Below are 20,851 nucleotides of genomic sequence, written 5' to 3' on the forward strand. Positions count from 1 at the left end.
CTGAGACTATGGGCATCTGCCACCATGCCTGGCTAATTTTTGTGGAGACAGGGTTTTACCATGTTACCCAGGCTGGTTTTGAACTCCTGAGCTCAAGCGATCTGCCTGCCTTGGCCTCCCAAAGTGCTGGGATTACAGGTATGAGCCACCGCGCCTGGCCCCAAATGGAATTTATCTCTTCCCATCCCCAACTTGCTCCTCCATCTTTCCCATTTCATTTAATGGCAACTCCATTCTTCAAAATGCTCAGGCCAAAAATCGTAGTCACCTTGGACTCCCTTCATTTTCCCACATCCTATATAAATTGTCATCAAATTCTGTGTGCCACCCTGAATATATCCAGATACCTTATCCCTCCACTGCTTGCACCTTTTCTATGCCACTTATCTCTCACCTAGAGTATTACAATAGCTTCCTAAGTGGTCCCCCTTGCTCCTCAATAATCTAGTGTCAAAATAGAAGTCAATATGATTCTTTAAATATGTAAGTAGGATTTCATTACTTTTCTATTAACGATGGCTTCCCATCTCCTTCAGAAAAAGCCAAAGAAGTCCTTAAAATGGCCTGTAAGTGCATACCCAATTTGAATTCCTCTTACCTCTCTGACTTCATTTCCTACTTTTACCCTCCTGTAGTCAGACTGCTTTCTGTTCTTACAATGTAGTAGGCATCTTTCTGCCTCAATGATTTCCACACTTGTTATTCTACCCGGAATGTTCCCTGTCCACCCAAGGCACATTTCTTGTTCCTTTGCCTCCTTTAGATCTTTGTACAGTTTGCCTTCTCAGTGGGGCTCCTCCGCCTCTGGGATAAACAAAAACCTCTCTCGGCTCACCCTATTCCCCTCTCACTGCTTCACTCTTTCCTGCCAACACTTATTCTGTCTTAGTATATATTTTACTTATTAATATTTTTAGTCTCTGCTATGAGGACAGGATTTTTCCCTGCTTTGCTAAGTGTTTGGCACAGGGTTGGCACGCAATATTTTTGAGTGTATGAATGCTATTTATAATGCACTATATTCTCTGCCTCTTTGTTTAACTATCACTAGCTCCATGGGAGTCTGGATATGCATCCCTGAGGAAGATCAGACTGACTAAATAGAAAAATTGTCCACTCACTCTGACTACCATTATCTATCTCTTTAAGGGAGACGAAAGCATAGCAGCAATCCTGGAGGCTCAGGTTCCAGTCAAAGCTTTGAGACCAATTAGGCATGTGACATTGAGAAGATAATTTTTCCTCTCTAGCCCTTAATTTCCTCATCCGCCAAAAGGAGATCATTTCCTTAAAAGACCTCACAGTATTTTTGAGAATATAAAATGAAAGATGAAATGTTGAGTAGGGAAGGGTATGTCTTATTAATAAATTTCTCTGCTACATACAAAGATATATTTACCTGGCATTTTATATTTGTTAAAGGTAATAAACCTAAAAGTAAACCCCAGGGTTCTTTTAGGAATCTTGCAAAATGTACTTCTGTTGTGCTGTGCCCTTATACTTACCACTAATGTAAGTATAAGGGCACAGTATAATGCAAAGACTCTGATGTCAGCCTATTCTTTCTCCTGAGAAAAGTCACTCTTACATGTCATTTTTTTCTTTCAGTATCCTCATCCAAACCAATGAATAGTCAGTGCCTGCTGGGGCCTGGCTCCAGTGGCAGTTTTCTTTCCTATTCTCTTGTGTGTACATGTGGTTGGTGAGCCTTTTCTCAGCCCATCTGTAACACAGAACCTTGATTTTCTTGTCTGTAAATTGGGGTGAATAACAACTGGCTCGCATTTATTTTAATGGATTCATGGACCCATCGATAATTTAAATAAAGCAGTAGTACAATGCCTGGCACATCTAGAGGCCTCCATAAATGCTTTATAGAAAGGGAGTATGTGTTCAGCTTCCACTGCCAGAGTTGCTTGCTAAAACAGATCTTTCTAGCCGGGCATGGTGGCTCATGCCTGTAATCCCAGCACTTTGGGAGGCTGGATCACGAGGTCAAGAAATCGAGACCATCCTGGCCAATATGGTGAAACCCCAACACTTTGGGAGGCCGAGGCGATGGATCACTTGAGGTCAGGAGTTTGAGACCAGCCTGGCCAACATGGTGAAACCCCGTCTCTTCTAAAAATATAACAATTAGCTGGGCTTGGTAGCGCGTGCCTGTAGTCCCAGCTACTCAGGAGACTGAGGCAAGAGAATCGCTTGAACCCAGGACGCGGAGGTTGCAGTGAGCTGAGATCGCACCACTGCACTCCAGCCTAGGCAACAGACGAAGACTAGGTCTCGGAAAAAAACCAAACAAACAAACTCAAAACAGTTCATCATGTTACTATGCCTAGTCAAGGACCTCAAACAATGTAAAGTATGAATTTCTATACTTGGTTTCAAATCTCCCACATTCTATTAATATTAATTTTTGAGACGGAGTCTCGCTGTCGCCCAGGTTGAAGTGCAGTGGCAAGATTTTGGTTCGCCGCAATGTCCACCTCCTGAGTTCAAGCAATTCTCCTGCCTTAGCCTCCTGAGTAGCTGGGTTTACAGGTGTGTGTCACCACATCCGGCTAATTTTTGTATTTTTAGTAGAGACGGGGTTTCATCATGTTGGCCAGGCTGGTCTCAAACTCCTGACCTCAAGTGATCCACCAGCCTCGGCCTCCCAAAGTGTTGGGATTATAGACATGAGCCACTGTGTCTGGCCCCACAATCTATTAAAATCAGGGCTTTTCTTTTTTTTGTTTAAGACTAGTCAAGTGCAGTGGTGGGAAGTGGAGCACAAGTCGAATAAGGAGTTTGGTCTGTAACTGACAGTGAACAATCACGATAACTTACTATCTCTGTATCAGCCTAAAAGGATCTTGAAGAGTTATTTGTACATTCATGTTCAAAGCAGTATTATTCACAATAGCCAAATGTGGAAATAACACAGACGGTATATACATACAATGAAATATTATTTAGTCTTAAAAGGGAAGGAAATTCTGACACATGCTACAACATGGATAAACCACAAGGAGATTATGCTATGTGAAATATGCCAATCACAAAAAGACAAGTACTGTATGATACCACTTACATGAGATACCTAGTCAAATTCATACAGACAGAACTAGAATGGTGGTTACCAAGGCTGGCTGGAAAATGAGGAATGAGAAATTGTTTAATGGGTGCGGGCTTGGTTTTGCAAGATGAAAAGAATTCTGGGGACTGGCCGCACAAGGTAAATGTACTTAATACTAACGAATTATTCACTCAAAAATGGCTAAGATGATAAAGTTTGTTGTGTCGATAAAAAAATTTAAAAATCTATTTCACCTTTCTCATGAAATCTTACTTTTTATTTTTCTCTCGTTTCTATTTTTCCCATTTCAGTTAGACTGATCTCTTCATTGTACTTCCAGTATGCCTCTTGAGCCTTTGCACCACGGTGTTTCTTCTCTGGAATGGTCTTTCATTATCACCCATCCATTTTCAAAAGGTTGCATGTGCTTTCGTCCCAAAGACATTACTTTATAGATCCAACCAGGAGTCGCATCCTCCATGTCATCCCTACTCTTTGAAACCACAGACCTCTCCCTTTTCTACACTACACAGAAGGGCCTACACATGGCTTTCATGCTTTAGCTTAGCCTCTCCGACCATACCTCTTAAGACCCTGAGGATCAGGGGGCGTTCTCTCACAGTTCTCCTGCACTTCTCTCCCATCCCAACACATACACAGGATACTAGCGAGGAGCTCCGCACACAATCTCCTCCAGTAAAAACGATGCACTAGGCAGTGCATCTCAACACATCAAATTACCGGCGCGCATAGGAGCCTGATGCGGCAAAACTGTGGGTCCTTCGGGATCCTTGAAAGCAGCACTATAATTTGCAGTTTTCTACCCTCCAAAACACTTTCCGGGCCGGATGTGGTGGCTCACTCCTGCAGTCCCAGCACTTTCGAAGACCCAACCAGGCGGGTCACTTGAGATCAGGAGTTTGAGACAAGGCTGGGAAACATGGTGAAACCCATCTCTACAAAAAAACACAAAAAGTACTTAGGAGTAGTGGTGCGCGCCTGTAATTCCAGCTACTCGGGAGGCTAAGGCAGGAGGATCACGTGAGCCTGGGAGGTCGAGGCTGCAGTGAGCCGTGATCGCGCCCAATGCACTCCATCCAGCCTGGGCGACGGCGGTGAGATCCTGTCTCAAAAAAATAAAAGCCACCACTTTCCTACTTATTATCCCAGGGAAACGCACGCGACGGAGGAGCGAAGGAGCGTTTATTTGTGGAGGCGCTCAAGTAAGAAACCCTGCTCGCAGGCCGACTCAAGGCTCTCCGAAGCCTTCTCAGGGCTGTCTCCCCTCCCCAAAAGGTAAAGAACCGTTACAAAGTTTACTTCCGGCACAAGCGTCCGCGCCTGCTCGGAAAAGGGAGAGTGGACGCACAGCTCTGTTACGGGAAGTCGCAGGGCACAATTTCCTTCATTGCAGTCGCCTTGTAGGCGGCCGTACCAACCCAGAAGTGAAAGACCCTTTCCTTCGAGTATCAGACCCCAGACCAAAGGAAGTTCCACTTGGACGACTTTTACCCAGGGTTTCCCGACTTCTCTTTAGCTCTTCCTATCACGCTCCCTGCTTGCTGGTGCATTGTTGCTGTGGCCACTTAGTTCCGACCTTCCTTGTGTAACTCGAGTTTTGTCGCAACTTTCCAAGGGGCCTAACTACACTGGGGGCACCCTTTCCTGAAAAAAACAAAAAAACAAAAAAACCCCCAAAACCTTTACCCTACGGGTACCCATCAGGGTCAACCAACGTTCTCCGTGAGGGGCAAAGCTCCCGGGGACTTTACGCCCGCGAAGCCTAACACGGCCAGGCCGGCGCGTGCGCGGGGCGTTACCATAGAGAGGCAACCGCCTCTCTGGTATCGGTTTACGCTCTCTATGGTGCAGCCGGGTCGGTGGCGGTAAGAAGAAAAAGGGGGACCGCACTGCGCAGGCGCCCTCGGCGTCTCTCTCGCGCTCGGTCTTTTTTTTTTTTTTTCCTTTTTTTTTTTTTTTTTTTTAATCCCCGCACCAAGCGCTTAACCTCATTGGGGTGGAGGAGAAGGCGGCGGCTCTCTGGTCCGCAGCGGCAACAGTAACGAAAAACAGGGCTGTAAGTACCCGGTCAGGGGGTGGAGGGTCAGACCCGAGCCCTCCCGCGGCCCTGGCCCCTCCCGCGCAGTGGCGGGCGCCGGGTCTGGGTGGGGGCGATGTCCAGCGCTGTCATCGGCTCTTGGGTGCACTTTGGGGGGATGGGGCGGCTCTGAGGTGGGAGCCTGGCGAGGAGCGGGATGCGAGGGTTGTTTATCCAACCAGTAGGTCGCTGAACCCAGGCTGCTTTGCAGAGGGAGGGGATCGGCCGTGGGGTCAGTCGGCTTTGTGTGCACCTCTCTGTTTCCCTTTTCCAGACCCCACCCGGGCCCCCTTCCTAAACCGAGTCTCCCGGGCTGGGTGGGAGAAGCCAGCGAGCCCGGGGCGCGTTTGAAAGGAAGGGAGGGGGCGAGGGAGAGAAACCCACAACAACTAGTCATCGGCGAGTGATGGGTGTGGAGAAAGATCCAGAGAGAAGGGGTGCCGGGAGGCGGGCGGCCCGGGCTCCCAACCGGGCCAGACAAAAGCTGCGCGAGCGGCGCCGAGCAGAGCGGCTGGCTTGATGGGATGCACAAGGTCCCCTTGGTCCCCGGGGCCTTCGAAGAGCTTCTTTCTGAAGCTGGGAAAGCGAACAAGTGCTGAGTTAAGCCTGTGCAGACTTCTCAACTTGCCTTTGTTGTTCTTTGGTATTGGCAGAGACGCTCTGACGAAGATGAGTGTGTGATCTTGCACATTAGCCTGGCTAGATACAATGGAGCTAATCGAATTTTGCTTTCCATTTTCCGAGCTGCTGGGATGAGTATGGGGCTTTCCAGAGTTTAAATTATTACATAATATTTTTAAAATAGTTGTTTCTAAAATTAAAAAATTAATGTGGAGTCTGAAAGCACGCTGTGATGAGTTTGCAGCTGGGTGAGTTTCTGTGTAGTGAGGTGCTTTCATTAAATACTGACCATTCGTAGAAACTGTGAGCTCTTTAAACATGATACTTTAATTTGTAGATGTGGCAATGAGAGCTTCAGATTCTCTAGTCCTTTGGGAGACAGTGATGCAGAAGAATCAGAAGCGAGAAATAGTTTCATGCCGTCACGTACCTTGGACCCTATTTGGGTGGCACAGTCCGTTTTCAATTCTGGCATTAGAAATTGTTTTTATTGCTATGATCATTTACGACGTTAACTGATGTCTCGATATGAGGGGTCCTGGACATTGCCTCTGTTTGCTCATCAAGGGAGTGGGAGAATAGCAACATTGATGTAGAGACCAAATAGATAAAAGGTAGCACAATGCCTCAGGGTACTGAATATTATTTATTTTTTACCTTTGTTAAGAAAGATTTAAATTTTGATGATTTGGTTATCTTGTTAAATTGTGTAATACACCTTTTTAGCAGTTGTTACTCAAATCTCAGTTTCTATAATTCATTGTTTATTATGGGCTAGATGGTATTCATTGTTTATTATGGGCTAGATTGTAACACCATTTTAGACTTCTAAAGTTTTAGTTTTTATGAAGGAGTTTTCAGCCATAGCTTTTAATTCTCCCAAGTAAGGTTAACCAAAGTCAGAACTCCTTAGAAAAGACTTTGTTGGTGGTGGAGGTATCAAATATTGTATGTGTGTGTTATAACTGAATTGGCAAATACAGAAAAGGCTTTTGCTAAGTTTGCACCATAAAGTTGTGTTAGAACGGAAAACCCAGATCTCCTAGTATGTCAGGCTTTTGAATTAACCTACAGATTAAACTTTATTTATGTAAAAGAGGTAAGCATTTTTTTTTTTTTAATTGATAGCAAGTGAAACTCTCAAGCCTGGTGTATTATGCTTCAGTAACTAGTGGGATAGATCTCTTTAAGTGTAGTTCAGATGATGGGAACTTGCTTTTTATAGAGCAAGATTTCAGACGCTTAAAATAGTTTGACAGGGATGTTGAGAAATGATTGGCCAGAAGAACATTAAGTTTGTCATTTAAGTGTGTTATATTTTGTTTACTGGTTTTATTTATTATTTATTTTTATTTTTGAAACAGAGTTTTGCTCTTGTTGCTCAGGCTGAAGTGCAATGGTGCAATCTCAGCTCACTGCAACCTCCACCTCCCGGGTTCAAGCGATTCTCCTTCCTCAGCCTCCTGAGTAGCTGGGATTACAGGCACCCACAACCATGCCCAGCTAATTTTTGTGTTTTTAGTAGAGACAGGTTTCACCACGTTGGCCAGGCTGGTCTTGAACTCCTGACCTCCGGTGATCTGCCTGCCTTGGCCTCCCAAAGTGTTGGGATTACAGGCGTGAGCAGTCATGCTGGGCCCGTGTTTACTGGTTTTAGATTGAGATTTTTTGCTTCAGTCTTGTTTATTTTCTTAAGTAGCTTAGTGTCATGATTTATAAGTTGAGTGAGATGGCTTCTTGGGCCTGAGACTTAAATTTACTGTTTGAGACCCGTCTATTCTTAATAATCTTCTACTTAATAATTTTTAGATTATAATTTTTTTTTATTTTGTAGTGCTATTGGTAAATAGAAACATTTAAGTGATTACAAATATTAGGTTCAACTGAGTTACTGAAACTGTCAGTTTTGGTAACTACATCTAGTTGTCAAATAGTGGAAACAGTAGACAGAAGTAAAACTTAAATGTTTAGAAACAGAACATTTAAAATATTTCCTAGAAAACAAGAAAAGAGGCTGGGTGCAGTGGCTTACATCTGTAATGCTAGCATTTTGGGAGGCCAAGGCAGGCGGGTCGCATGGAGTTTGAGACCACCCTGGGCAACATGGTGAAACCCTGTCTGTCTGCAAAAAATACAAAAATTAGCTGGGGATGGTGGTGTGCACCTGTAGTCCCAGCTACTCGGAGGGAGCGGGGGATGAGGTGGGAGGATTGCCTGAGTCTGGGAGGCTGAGGCTACAGTGAGCCGAAATCATGCCACTGCACTATAACCTGGATGACAAAGTAGGTTGTAGTTACCAAACTGTAGTTACCAAAACTGACAGTTTCTTTTTTTTTTTTTTTTTGAGACAGAGTCTTGCTCTTTTGCCCAGGCTGGAGTGCAGTGGCCAGATCTCAGCTCAGTGCAAGCTCCGACTCCCGGGTTTACGCCATTCTCCTGCCTCAGCCTCCCCAGTAGCTGGGACTACAGGCGCCCGCTATCTCGCCCGGCTGGTTTTTTTGTATTTTTTAGTAGAGACGGGGTTTCACCGTGTTAGCCAGGATGGTCTCAATCTCCTGACCTCGTGATCCGCCCGTCTCGGCCTCCCAAAGTGCTGGGATTACAGGCTTGAGCCACCGTGCCCGGCAAAAAACTGACAGTTTCAGTAACTCAGTGAGACCCTGTCTAAAAACAAAAACAAAACAAGGGAAGGATCTGTTAGTCTTAAAAACAAAAACTAAGCGAAGTAGAAATCATTGATGATATAGTTTTTGGTTTGTAAGATGTAATTTTAAAAAATGAACTAACTGGCCGGGCGCGGTGGCTCAAGCCTGTAATCCCAGCACTTTGGGAGGCCGAGACGGGCGGATCACAAGGTCAGGAGATCGAGACCAGCCTGGCTAATACGGTGAAACCCCGTATCTACTAAAAAAATACAAAAAATTAGCCGGGTGAGGTGGCGGGCGCCTGTAGTCCCAGCTACTCGGGAGGCTGAGGCAGGAGAATGGCGTAGACCCGGGAGGCGGAGCTTGCAGTGAGCTGAGATGCGGCCACTGCACTCCAGCCTGGGCGACAGAGCAAGACTCTGTCTCAAAAAAAAAAAAAAAAAAAAAAAAAAAAAAAAAAAAAAAAAAATTAACTAACTGTTTTAGCCATTGCCAGTGGGGCATCATCGACAAAGTATGGGTATATGTGTTTGACTAAGTGACCTCTAAAATGCTGGCATTTACTGCTTGTTTCTCGCTTGTTCTTCACCTCCCCAGGGCTTTTCTGCCCCCTTTATGCCCAGACCATTACTGCCACACAGTGATTTTCCTCCCCACATTCTTATGACAGCCCTCCTCCCACCTCCCCTCATGGATCCTAAAGTTCTACCTCAGGTGTGCTCAAATGGTGACATTTCTTCCATAATACCTTTGTTAACTTCTGTCTTGTTTCCTGCCTGGAAGTTTCCTCACTGCTTGCTGCTTCCTGTTGTATATATCACCTTCCTGCTTGCTTAGATTCACTCTTGTGCATTTACTCTTCTCTAGATCTTTGAGGGCACAGGGAGTTCGTAGAACACAATGTGGTGTCCTCTGTTGCTTACTAAGTGACTAAGTGACTTGTGTAACTAATGGAAACTGTAGAATGTATGAAAGAGCAAACAAATGTATCCTAATGTAGACTAATAAAATTTGAGCTTTGGAGGAGTTGTTAGAGGCCCAGTAGTCCAACATCTTTCCTTTTGTCTGCTACATTCTGATCATCAGTGTCAAACTGCAGGCATCTGTCCCTGGACAGGTCTTGGTTGCCAGAAATGTTTTTAGATTACTCCAGTCCGCTCCCTCCCTTTCACCTATTGACCTTAGTTATACTTCCTGAAGCAACCTGAATTAAGTCTGTTTCTTCTTCACATAATAGCCCTTCGTATTTCCCATGACAGATCCGACACTTCTAGACTGACTGGTTGTTTATTAAACTCTCTCTTGAATTGAGCACCAGGTACCAAGAGGGCACAGTGGAAGAGTCATCCATGGCCCCTGCACTTCCGGGGCTTGCAGTCTAGTTCCGGAGACAACGATAACATGAATCGATGGCTGGTAACCAGCCGTTATAATCATGCAAGTATGCAAACAGCCCTAAACCGTTAGTTCTTTCCTGATTTGTTACGGCTCACCATGCTTTCTTTAGGCAACTCTGTTTTTTGTTTTGTTTTGTTTTTTTTGCGACGGTTTTGCTCTGTTGCTCAAGCTGGAGCGCAGTGGCATGGTCACGGCTCACTGCAGCCTTGACCTTCTGGACATAATCAGTCTGCCTGCTTCAGCCTCTTGAGTAGCTGGGACTACAGGCATGCACCACCACACCTGGCTAATTTTCTAAATTTTGTTTTAGAAATGTTTTGTAGAGATAGGGTCTCACCGTGTTGCTCATGCTGGTCTGGAACTCCTGGGCTCAAGTGATCCTCCTGCCTTGGCCTATCAAAGTGCTAGGAAGCCCGGCCCAACTGTTTTTTTTTTTCCCCCTGAGACGGAGTCTTGCTCTGTTGCCCAGGCTGGAGTGCTGTGGCGCGATCTCGGCTCACGGCAGCCTCCATCTCCCAGGTTCAAGCAGTTCTGCCTCAGCCTCCTGAGTAGCTTGGGACTACAGGCGTGTGCCACCATGCCTGGCTGATTTTTGTTGTATTTCTAGTAGAGATAGGGTTTTACCATGTTGAGCCAGGCTGATCTCAAACTCCTGACCTCAGGTGATCTCTGCCCGCCTCAGCCTCCCAAAGTGCTGGGATTACAGGCGTGACCCACCACCCCCGGCCGTTGTTGTTGTTTTAATGTCCTTTAAATGCAGTGTCTGAAACAAAACAGAAGATATGACCTGACCAGAATATACAGCTGTTTTCTTCAGTTAGGAAACTGAATCAATGATACTCAAATTTCCTTGTGCATTCTGGCTCTGCCACTTACAAGTGCTGTGATTTTAGGCCAGCTAAATAATCTCAATAATTTTAGTGTCTTCATCTGTAAACCGAGGGTGAGGGGAGGGCGGTGTTAATTGTAGCACCTACCTATGGGTTGTTGTCAGGATTAAATGAGATAATACATGTAAAGTGTTGAGGGCAGTGACGGGTATGTGTTAAGTGGGTAATACATGGTAGGAGTTAATAACCATGTAGTAATAGTTGCAGTAATCAAGTCACTGGAATCTCTTTGGGACCTTGTTAAAATACAAGCAGCCTGGCCTCATTATCTTCTACCCAGAGAATTTGTATGGTACCTGGGCGACCACAGTTTTAACAGTCCCCAGATGATTCTTAGATGACCCAGAGGTGGAAAACTCTGCACTTTACATGCATGATATCATTAGCTTTTACAAATTAAAATTTTAAAATTCCCCAAGTAATAGATGAATAGATCTTCCTAAAAGATTCAAACAATGCAGATACAGGTAAAGGCATGGCTCCCAATTTCAGAGTCCTGGAGAAACACCCACTTAACCAGTTTGGAATGTATCCTTCTACACATTGTTACCCTTTTTTTGTAAATTTATAAATAAATGTCTTCTTCATAATAATGGCCAGATTTAAAAGATAAAAATGATTTTTAATGCACTTTTACAGTCATAATCTTTGTTCCCTTCCAAGTCCTATGAGATGGGTAGGGGAAATAGCATCACGATCCTATCAATTTGCAGATGAGAAATCAAGGCCTGCAAGTGAAATTCACCCTGATTGATCTAGAATGAGAACTAGGCCTTCTGTCTCTCAGCCTAATGTCCTTTTCATGTGAACCACGCTGTTTCCTAGCTGCATCATCTCGGCTTCTATTGAAGTTGTGGCTCATGAAGTCTTCTAGTCTTTTTGCCATGCCAATAGCTGTCAAATCAGATTTCCTCCTTTCCCTTAGTGCGTATATACTTGCTTTTAGAAAAATACTACTTTTAGAGTAAAGAAAAGAAAAAAAAAAGGAAAAGAAGTAAATTCAAGGTTTTATATTTTTGTGTATCTGTTAAGATTGATCTTTTGGGGACAGAAATCTAGAACTGGCCTTGTGGCCATCTGATAGCATGGTACTTTTAGGTGAGCCTGTCTTCATTTAGGATAGCTGAGGTCAGTGTAGGACTTTTCCTCACTGCTGTCCAATTAACTCTCCAGGCAGAATCAGTTAAATTTATTTAGTCTTACTCCAATAATGTAGCAATAATATGGAAAGTTGAGAGACCAGTGGAGGAAAACCACATCAGACCATTTCAACATGAGCTGTTACTTCCCAGTGCATCACTCTTTGAGACTGTCCATGTGTCCATTCTTTTTGTAAGTAATTTTAGGTCTTCCATGTTTTATGAATGGTTTTCTTATAATTACATAAGATATGTAATTTTAAGTTTTAATAGCTTTGTCATTTTGAGTTAATATGGCAAATGTTGGTAAACTGTTTGAGATTTTTTTTGAGACAGGGTCTCACTCTGACGCCCAGGCTGGAGTGCAGTGGCGCGATCTCGGCTTACTGCAACCTCTGCCTCCCAGATTAAAGCAATTCTCTTGCCTCAGCCACCCAAGTAGCTGAGATTACAGGCGTGCGACACCATGCCCGGCTCGTATTTTTAGTAGATACTGGGTTTTACCATGTTGGCCAGGCTGGTCTCGAACTCCTGACCTCAAATGATCCACCTGCCTCAGCCTCCCAAATGCTGGGATTACAGGTGTGAACCACTGCGCCTGGCCTGAGAGTTTTGACATGAAGATTTTCTTTCTTTTTTTTTTTCTTAGCAAAAAGATACTTGCTCTGTCACCCAGGGTGGAGTGTGGTGGTATGATCATGGCTTACTGCAGTCTTTTTTTTTTTTTTTTTGAGACGGAGTCATGCTCTGTCGCCCAGGCTGGAGTGCAGTGGTGGCCGGATCTCAGCTCACTGCAAGCTCCGCCTCCCGGGTTCACGCCATTCTCCTGTCTCAGCCTCCCAAGTAGCTGGGACTACAGGCGCCCGCCACTTCGCCCGGCTAGTTTTTTGTATTTTTTTGGTAGAGACGGGGTTTCACCGTGTTAGCCAGGATGGTCTCGATCTCCTGACCTCGTGATCCGCCCGTCTCGGCCTCCCAAAGTGCTGGGATTACAGGCTTGAGCCACCGCGCCCGGCCAAGGCTTACTGCAGTCTTGACCTTCCACCTCAGCCTCCTGAGCAGCTGAGATTAGCCAGGTGTATGCCACCACCCTTGCCAATTTTTGTACTTTTTGTAGAGACAGGGCCCCACTATATTGCCCAGGCTGGTCTCAAACTCCTGGACTCAAGCAATCCTCCTGCCTCACCGTTCCAAAGTGCTGGGATTATAGGCATGAGCCACTGTGTCTGAGTAGTTATTTATTTATTTTTTATTATATGTAATCCAATAGTGACTATCTTTTTTGTGTAGTTTCTCCTGTGTTATTCCCTTAGGATAAATTCAAAGAAGTGGGATTATTGAATTGAAGGGTATTTATGACTTTTTTTTTTTTTTTTTTTTAAAGAAGCAGAGTCTTGCTGTGTTGCCTAGTCTACTCGAACTCCTGGGCTCAATGATCCTCCCGCCTCAGCCTCCTGAGTAGCTGGGACTGTAGGTACACACCAGCACATCCAGCCTCATTTTTTTTTTTTTTTTTTTTTGAGACCTAGTCTCGCTGTGTCTCCCAGGCTGGAGTGCAGTGGCGTGATCTCGGCTCACTGCAAGCTCCGCCTCCCGGGTTCACGCCATTCTCCTGCCTCAGCCTCCCGAGTAGCTGAGACTACAGGCGCCCGCCACCACGCCCGGCTAGTTTTTTGTATTTTTAGTAGAGACGGGGTTTCACCATGTTAGCCAGGATAGTCTCGATCTCCTGACCTCGTGATCCACCCGCCTCGGCCTCCCAAAGTGCTGGGATTACAGGCTTGAGCCACCGCGCCCGGCCATCCAGCCTCATATTTATGACTTTTATTATTTTTTTTTATTTTTATTTTATTTATTTATTTTTTTTTTTGAGACGGAGTCTCGCTCTGTCGCCCAGGCTGGAGTGCAGTGGCCAGATCTCAGCTCACTGCAAGCTCCGCCTCCCGGGTTTACGCCATTCTCCTGCCTCAGCCTCCCGAGTAGCTGGGACTACAGGCGCCCGCCACCTCGCCCGGCTATTTTTTTTTTTTTTTTGTATTTTTTAGTAGAGACGGGGTTTCACCATGTTAGCCAGGATGGTCTCGATCTCCTGACCTTGTGATCCGCCCGTCTCGGCCTCCCAAAGTGCTGGGATTACAGGCTTGAGCCACCGTGCCCGGCCTATATTTATGACTTTTAATACGTATTGCCACTGGCTAACCAAAAATTTGTACCATTTAGTAATTTTCCCAGCAATCTAAGGATGTGCTAGTTTCACAAAAATGTTACCAACTTCTGGTGAATATAATTTAAGTATATTTTTGCTATTATATGAGGTGTAGCTGGTACATTATTTTTATTTTTCATTACTTTTTGTGTTTATTTTTAAAAAGAATAAGCAATCATGAGGGCTTTCAGTATGAAGAAACTGTATGAAACTCACATTGGGTATTACATGCGGGTGGTCTCTGTTACTTCCTTGGTTTCCAATCCTGTCTGACATGACCAAAATTATTGCATTTCTTGATGGGCATAAAGGTGAATGCAGCCTTTGCTTTGTGGGACAGATTGTTGGAGTTAGACTGTCCACATCAGAATGTGATCTTACTACATTTTTGTGGCCTACTTTCTAGTGTTTCTTTAAACAGTTTTGTGCTAGGCTCCTGTGTAAAATATTTAGTAATCAGAATATCTGTGGGTGTGGGCAATACCTGTTTTTTTTTTTTTTTAACAGGTTCCCCAAGTGCTTCTGGGGCTACACAAGTTTGAAAGCATTCTCTGGGGAGTAAGTTTTAGCTAATTTTCTTCACTGACTGTGTCTTTCCTGTGGGTGGAGGCAGACTCTGTTACGAACAGTAGCCCAGACATGCCAACAGAGGCCTGTTGTATAGAGAGAATGAATTGTGTAGCAGTGCCTTCCTAAATGAAGAGTAGCTGGGTTCGTTCTTGGAACAATAAACCAGTCTTTCCTAAGAGAGTGGAACTGCATAAAAACAGCTCCTTCTCTGATGTTTCTCTGTGGTGCTGGTGGCTGTTTTATTTAAGTTCTGATAAGTCATAGTGTTCTCCCAACGCAAGCCATATCCTGCTCAGCCTTTGGTTGGCCGAAAGGTGGCACATAGACCTATTGTCACATGAGCAATTATCATGGGATAGAACACTCACCATTTGCCAGGCAGTTGGATGGGTGCTAGAGGTATACTTCTGCCAGTTCTTACAGTAACATTTAAAGGCAGGTGCTATTGTCATTTTATAATGAGAGAAAGCAGAGACTTGGAGAAGTTGAATAATTTGTTTGTTGTCACACACCTGCAGAATAGCAGAATTTGGCTTTCAAAATCTTCAGCATGCTTTTCATTTATCCCATTTTTTTTTTTTTTTTTTCCAGCTCAGGTTGTTCTTCCTTCGTGAAGGTCAGTGGGCTGCCTTGGGGAAAGGTCTGCTCCCACTATCTGGCAGCATCTGGAAACCACTCACTAGTCAGGAGGGATGTAGAGATGCAGACTTCTGACTAGGGTTTCCACGAGGATTAGATCAGTGACTGTACAGTTCTTTTTAGATTTGAGTTCCTGATATGAAATCTAACCTTAGACCTAATCCAGATAACTGGAGACCTGATAAAGTTTTTTTTCCTTTTAAGTGTTTTATTGTAATAAAATATACATAACATAAAATTGTCCATTTAAACCATTTTTTTGTATTATACTTTAAGTTCTAGGGTACATGTGCACAGTGTGCAGGCTTATTACATAGTTATACACGTGCTATGCTGGCCTGCTGCACCCATCAACCTGTCATTTCTATTAGGTATTTCTCCCAGTGCTCTCCCTCTCCCCGCCCCCTACCCGTGACAGGCCCCAGTGTGTGATGTTCCCCACCCTGTGTCCTAGTGTTCTCATTTTTCAGTTCCCGCCTATGAATGAGAATATGCGGTATTTGGTTTTTTGTTCTTGTGATAGTTTGCTCAGAATGATGGTTTCCAGCTTCATCCATGTTCCTGCAAAGGACGTGAACTCATCCTTTTTTATGGCTGCGTAGTATTCCATGGTGTATATGTGCCACATTTTCTTAATCCAGTCTATCATTGATGGACATTTAGGTTGGTTCCAAGTGTTTGCTGTTGTGAATAGTGCCACAGTAAACATACGTGTGCGTGTGTCTTTATAGTAGCATGATTTATAATCCTTTTTTTTTTTTTTTTTGAGATGGAGTTTCCCTCTTGTTGCTAGGCTGGAGTGCCACGGCGCAATCTTGGCTCACCACAACCTCCGCCTCCTGCGTTCAAGTGATTCTGCTGCCTCAGCCTCCCGAGTTGCTGAGATTACAGGCATGTGCTGCCACGCCTGGCTAATTTTGTATTTTTTAGTAGAGACGGGGTTTCTCCATGTTGGCCAGGCTGGTCTTGAACTCCTGACCTCAGGTGATCTGCCTGCCTTATTCCCCTCCCAAAGTGTTGGCATTACAGGTGTGAGCCACTGCGCCTGGCCTAAACCATTATTAAGTAGCATTAATTCATTTATGCTGTTGTGCCACCATTGCTATAATCCTTTTCTAAATCTTTTCCATCATCCCAAATGGAAACTCTGTAGCCATCAAGAAATTAACTGCCCATTCCTCTGTCTCCTAGCACCTGGTAACCTGTAATCTGCTTTCTGACTCAATGGATTTGCCTATTCTGGATATTTCATGTAAATGGAATCATACCATATTTTCCTTTTGTGACTGGCTTGTTTCATTTGCACAGTGTTTTTTTTTTTTTTTTTTTTTTTTTCTGAGGCAGAGTCTCGCTCTGTCGCCCAGGCTGGAGTGCAGTGGCACAATCTCGGCTCACTGCACTCTGCCTCCCGAGTTGACTCCATTCTCCTGCCTCAGCCTCCCGAGTAGCGGGGACTACAGGCGCCCACCACCATGCCCGGCTAATTTTTTGTATTTTTAGTAGAGATGAGGTTTCACTGTGTTAGCCAGGATGGTCTAGATCTCCTGACCTCATGATCCACCCGCCTCAGCCTCCCAAAGTGCTGGGATCACAGTCGTGAGCCACTGCACCCGTCCCCATTTGTGTAATGTTTTCAAGGTTTATCTGTGTCGTAGCATGTATCAGAACTCCATTCTTGGCTGGGCACGGTGGCTCATGCCTGTAATCCCAGCATTTGGGGAGGCCAAGGCGGGTGGATCACCTGAGGTCAGGAGTTCAAGACTAGCCTGACCAACATGGTGAAACCGTCTCTACTAAAAATACAAAAAGTTAGCTGGGTGTGGTGGTGCGTGCCTGTAATCCCAGCTACTTGGGAGACTGAGGCAGGAGAATCGATTGAGCCTGGGAGGCGGAGGTTGCAGTGAGCCGAGATCGTGCCACTGCACTCCAGCCTGGGCAAAAAGAGCAAAACTCTGTCTCAAAAAAGAAAAAAAGAACACCATTCATTTTTTTTTTATTGCTGAGTAATGTTCTAGTTTATGGATATACCACATTTTGTTTATCCATTAATTTGTTGGTGAACGTTGGCTTGTTTCTGTTCTTTGGCTATTGTGAATAATGGTGCAGTGGACACTGTTGTACAATATCTGTTTCAATCTCTGTTTTCACTTCTTTTGGGTATATACCTTGGAGTGGAATTGTTGGGTCATTTGGGTGATTCTGTGTTGTAACTTTTTGGAGCAATTGCTGAACTGTTTTTTCACAGTGGCTGTACCATTTTACATTATGACTAGCTATGTACAAGGGTTCCAATTTCTCCACATTCTCACCAACACATGTCATTTTCTGTGTTTTTTTTTTATTTTAATTTTTTTATAGCCATTCTGTAATATAAGTAGTATCTTATTTTGGTTTTGATTTTCATTTTTCTAATGACTAAGATGTTAGGCATCTTTTCATGTGTTTATTGGTCATTTGTATATCTTATTTGGAGAAATGTCTGTTCAAGTCTTATTTTTAAATTGAATTGTTTGAATTGTTTGCCTTTTTGTTTTTGAGTTTTACGATTGATTTATATCTTCTGGTTACAAGTCCTTTGTCAGATATATGATTTGCAAATATTTTCTCACACTGGGTAGGTTGTCTCTTCACTTTCTCGATAATGTCCTCTTTTGTTGCTTGTGTTATCTCCTTTTTTGTTTTTTTTAAAGTTACCTCTTACAGGAAGGATTTTTTTTTTCTTAAGAAAATTAAAAAAATTTTTTTTTTGAGATGGAATGTCACTCTGTCGCCCAGGCTGGAGTGCAGTGGCATGATCTCAGCTCATTACAACCTCCACCTCCTGGGTTCAAGCCATTTTCTTGCCTCAGCCTCCTGAGTAGCTGAGATTACAGGCATGCACCACCATTCCTGGCTAATTTTTGTATGTTTCATAGATACGGAGTTTCACTATGTTGGCCAGGCTGGTCTCAAACTCCTGACCTCAGGTGATCCACCTGCCTCGGCTTCCCAAAGTGCTGGGATTATAGGCGTGAGCCACCATGCCGGCCTAATTTTTTTTTAACCTTTGTGTTTATGTTAGCATATCTAAGAATTTATTGCCAAATTCAAAGTAATGAAGATTTATCCATATGTTTTCCTCTAAGATTTTATAATTTTAGCCCTCACTTTGAGATCCTTGATCCATTTTGATTTAATTTTTGTACATGGTGTGAGGTAGGGGTCTGACTTCATTTTTTTTCATGTAGATAGCCCATTGTACTAGCACTATTGTTGAAGACCAATATAAACGTTTTAATTACTTATTTTCTGTATCACTGAGTGGCATTTATAGTTTGCTTTGGGATTTTGACTTCATTTCCTATCCTCTCAACCTCCTCCTCTTTTCCTTATTTTCTTCCCTCAAAACACAAAATGTTTTGTGTGTGTTATTGTTTTGCTGCTTGATATATGAGGCACTTAATAAATAAGAATTCCCCTCCTTTCTTTTAACTTTGTGTAGTTAACTTTTAAATAGTTTGTGTCCCAAAAACAGATTGTAAGGACCTTTGGAGTAGGAGAGTATATGTTCTGTTTCTTTCTTTCTCAATTTCCTCTTCTCTTGAGGAGAGGACATCACTCTGGTGTCTAGTCTAGTACCATACAGGTGGTATGCTTAACCTATATTGACTGAATTGTGAAGCTGAACATAGATCTATGTGAATACATTTGGGGTAGTTGCAGAAAATCATTCTTAAAAAATTACTGGTCAGTGTATTAAAAAGTTCTTCAGAGTTTTTTACTCTGGTCCTTTTAAGTCATTTTCCCAAATGTAGGGATTGACAGTAGTATCTTGGTCTTTCAAATGCCTTAGGACTTTTTTGTGTGTGTGACACGTGGTATTTGGGTAAGCTCTAGTTAGGTAGCACAATATAGGGCTCATTTTATGGATGTCTGAAATTTTTAAAAAAATTTATTATTATTATTGTTATTTTTTTGAAATGGAGTTTTGCTCTTGTTGCCCAGGCTGGAGTGCAATGGCGTGATCTTGGCTCACTGCAACCTCCGCCTCCTGGGTTCAAGTGATTCTCATGCCTCAGCCTCCTGAGTAGCTGGGATTACAGACATGAGCCACCTCATCCTGCTAATTTTGTATTTTTTTTAGTAGAGACAGGGTTTCACCATATTGGTCAGGCTGGTCTTGAACTCCTGACCTCAGGTGATCCACCTGCCTCGGCCTCCCAAAGTGTTGAGATTACAGGTGTGAGCCACTGTGCCCACCCTAAAATTTATTATTATTATTATTATTATTTGAAATGGAGTCTCACTCTGTCACCCAGGTTGGAGTGCAGTGGCGCAATCTTGGCCCACTGTAATCTCCACCCCCCGGGTTCAAGCAGTTCTTCCTCAGCCTCCTGAGTAGCTGGGATTACAGGTGCCTGTGCTGTGCCTGGCTAATTTTTGTATTTTTAGTAGATACAGGGTTTCGCCATCTTGACCAGGCTCGTCTTGAACTCCTGACCTTGTGATCCACCTGCCTTAGCCTCCCAAAGTGCTGGGATTACAAGCATGAGCCACCGCGCCTGGCCTCAAAAATTTATTATTTTTTTAGAGACAAGGTCTCATTATATTGCTCAGGCTGATCTCAAACTCCTGGGCTCAAGCAGTCTGCCCGCCTGTGCCTCCCAAGGGGTTGGGATTATAGGCATGAGCCACTGCACCTAGCCTGAAAATTTGTTAACTATTTATTTAAGATTCTGGTAACTGAATTTTGAATTGAGAATATACTTATTTTAGAGGTTATTTTGTATGTCTAGATCTTGCTTTTTCATTTTTGACAAATACTCTTAGTTTCAAAAATTATTTTGAGTTTGAGCAATGAGTATGTATTACTTTTCTAACAAAAAATTAAAATAAACAGCCTTAGAAAATTCTTGTCTAGAAATTCCAAAAGTTAACTAGTGAAGTCTCCTATCTTTCTCTCCGAATCTGTGTTATCATAGTTCCCTCCATCACTCTTTAGTGTTCGGTAGTGGCTAATGTTACTTGCCCTAAGAGATCAGACCTCCCTGGGGAGTCCATTTTGTAATCTACAGTCCAGATGTCAAAGAAGGGAAAGATTCCGCTTGAAGGTTGGCCTTTGCTTTTTGTTTTCCAGTAAATTTTGACTCTTAAGTAGGTATTTCTTATTATCTTGTTATGTAAACACTTTTATTATCTGAGGTGTTGGTTATTCATCTGTTGTCTTTTTTAGAAGCTATTTATTATTAACAGTGGAAACAAAGGAAGGAATTATTGTATTCTCTTTAATTCCAAGCAACATAACAACATCAGAGAGGCCAGAGCAAATACAGTATTTCATATGCTTTCCAGATAATTGTCAATCAACAGAGGGATTTCTCCCTTCCCTCCCGTCCCCTCCCCTCCCCTTCCCCGTTTCCCCTTTCCTTTCCTCTTTCCTTTCCTCTCCTTTCTCCTTTCTTTTATTTTCCTTTCCTTTCCTTTCCTTTCCTCTCCTTTCTCCTTTCTCGTTTCTCCTTTCCTTTCCTTTCCTTTCCTTTCCTTTCCTTTCCTTTCCTTTCCTTTCCTTTCCTTTCCTTTCCTTTCCTTTCCTTCCCTTCCCTTCCCT

At 43.6% G+C, this 20,851-nt stretch overlaps 1 protein-coding gene and 1 long non-coding RNA gene across 49 annotated transcripts in view; one reads left to right on the forward strand and one right to left on the reverse strand.

Annotated features, from left to right (window-relative positions):
- LOC139357064 (uncharacterized) overlaps positions 1 to 4,848 on the reverse strand; it is a 51,279-nt gene extending 46,431 nt beyond the window's left edge. For both annotated transcript variants that reach the window (XR_011609671.1, XR_011609670.1), the window contains exon 1: positions 3,332 to 4,848. This is a non-coding gene — a long non-coding RNA (uncharacterized lncRNA). The remainder of the gene's footprint in view (positions 1 to 3,331) is intronic.
- Positions 4,849 to 5,026: 178 nt separating this feature from the next.
- The window catches only part of LOC105492460 (cytoplasmic linker associated protein 1), a 309,888-nt gene continuing 294,063 nt past the window's right edge, over positions 5,027 to 20,851 (forward strand). For 35 of the 47 annotated variants that reach the window (XM_011759589.2, XM_071072569.1, XM_011759597.2 and 32 more), the window contains exon 1: positions 5,027 to 5,135. The gene's annotated coding sequence lies outside the window, so the exon portion shown is untranslated. Of the gene's footprint in view, positions 5,136 to 5,640; positions 5,756 to 9,302; positions 9,864 to 20,851 lie in introns of those variants that run through there. The other 12 variants (XM_071072585.1, XM_071072593.1, XM_071072595.1 and 9 more) reach the window with 3 other exon arrangements.

Source organism: Macaca nemestrina, chromosome 11, assembly GCF_043159975.1.
Source record: "Macaca nemestrina isolate mMacNem1 chromosome 11, mMacNem.hap1, whole genome shotgun sequence".
In the NCBI taxonomy this organism is placed as follows: Eukaryota; Metazoa; Chordata; class Mammalia; order Primates; family Cercopithecidae; genus Macaca; species Macaca nemestrina.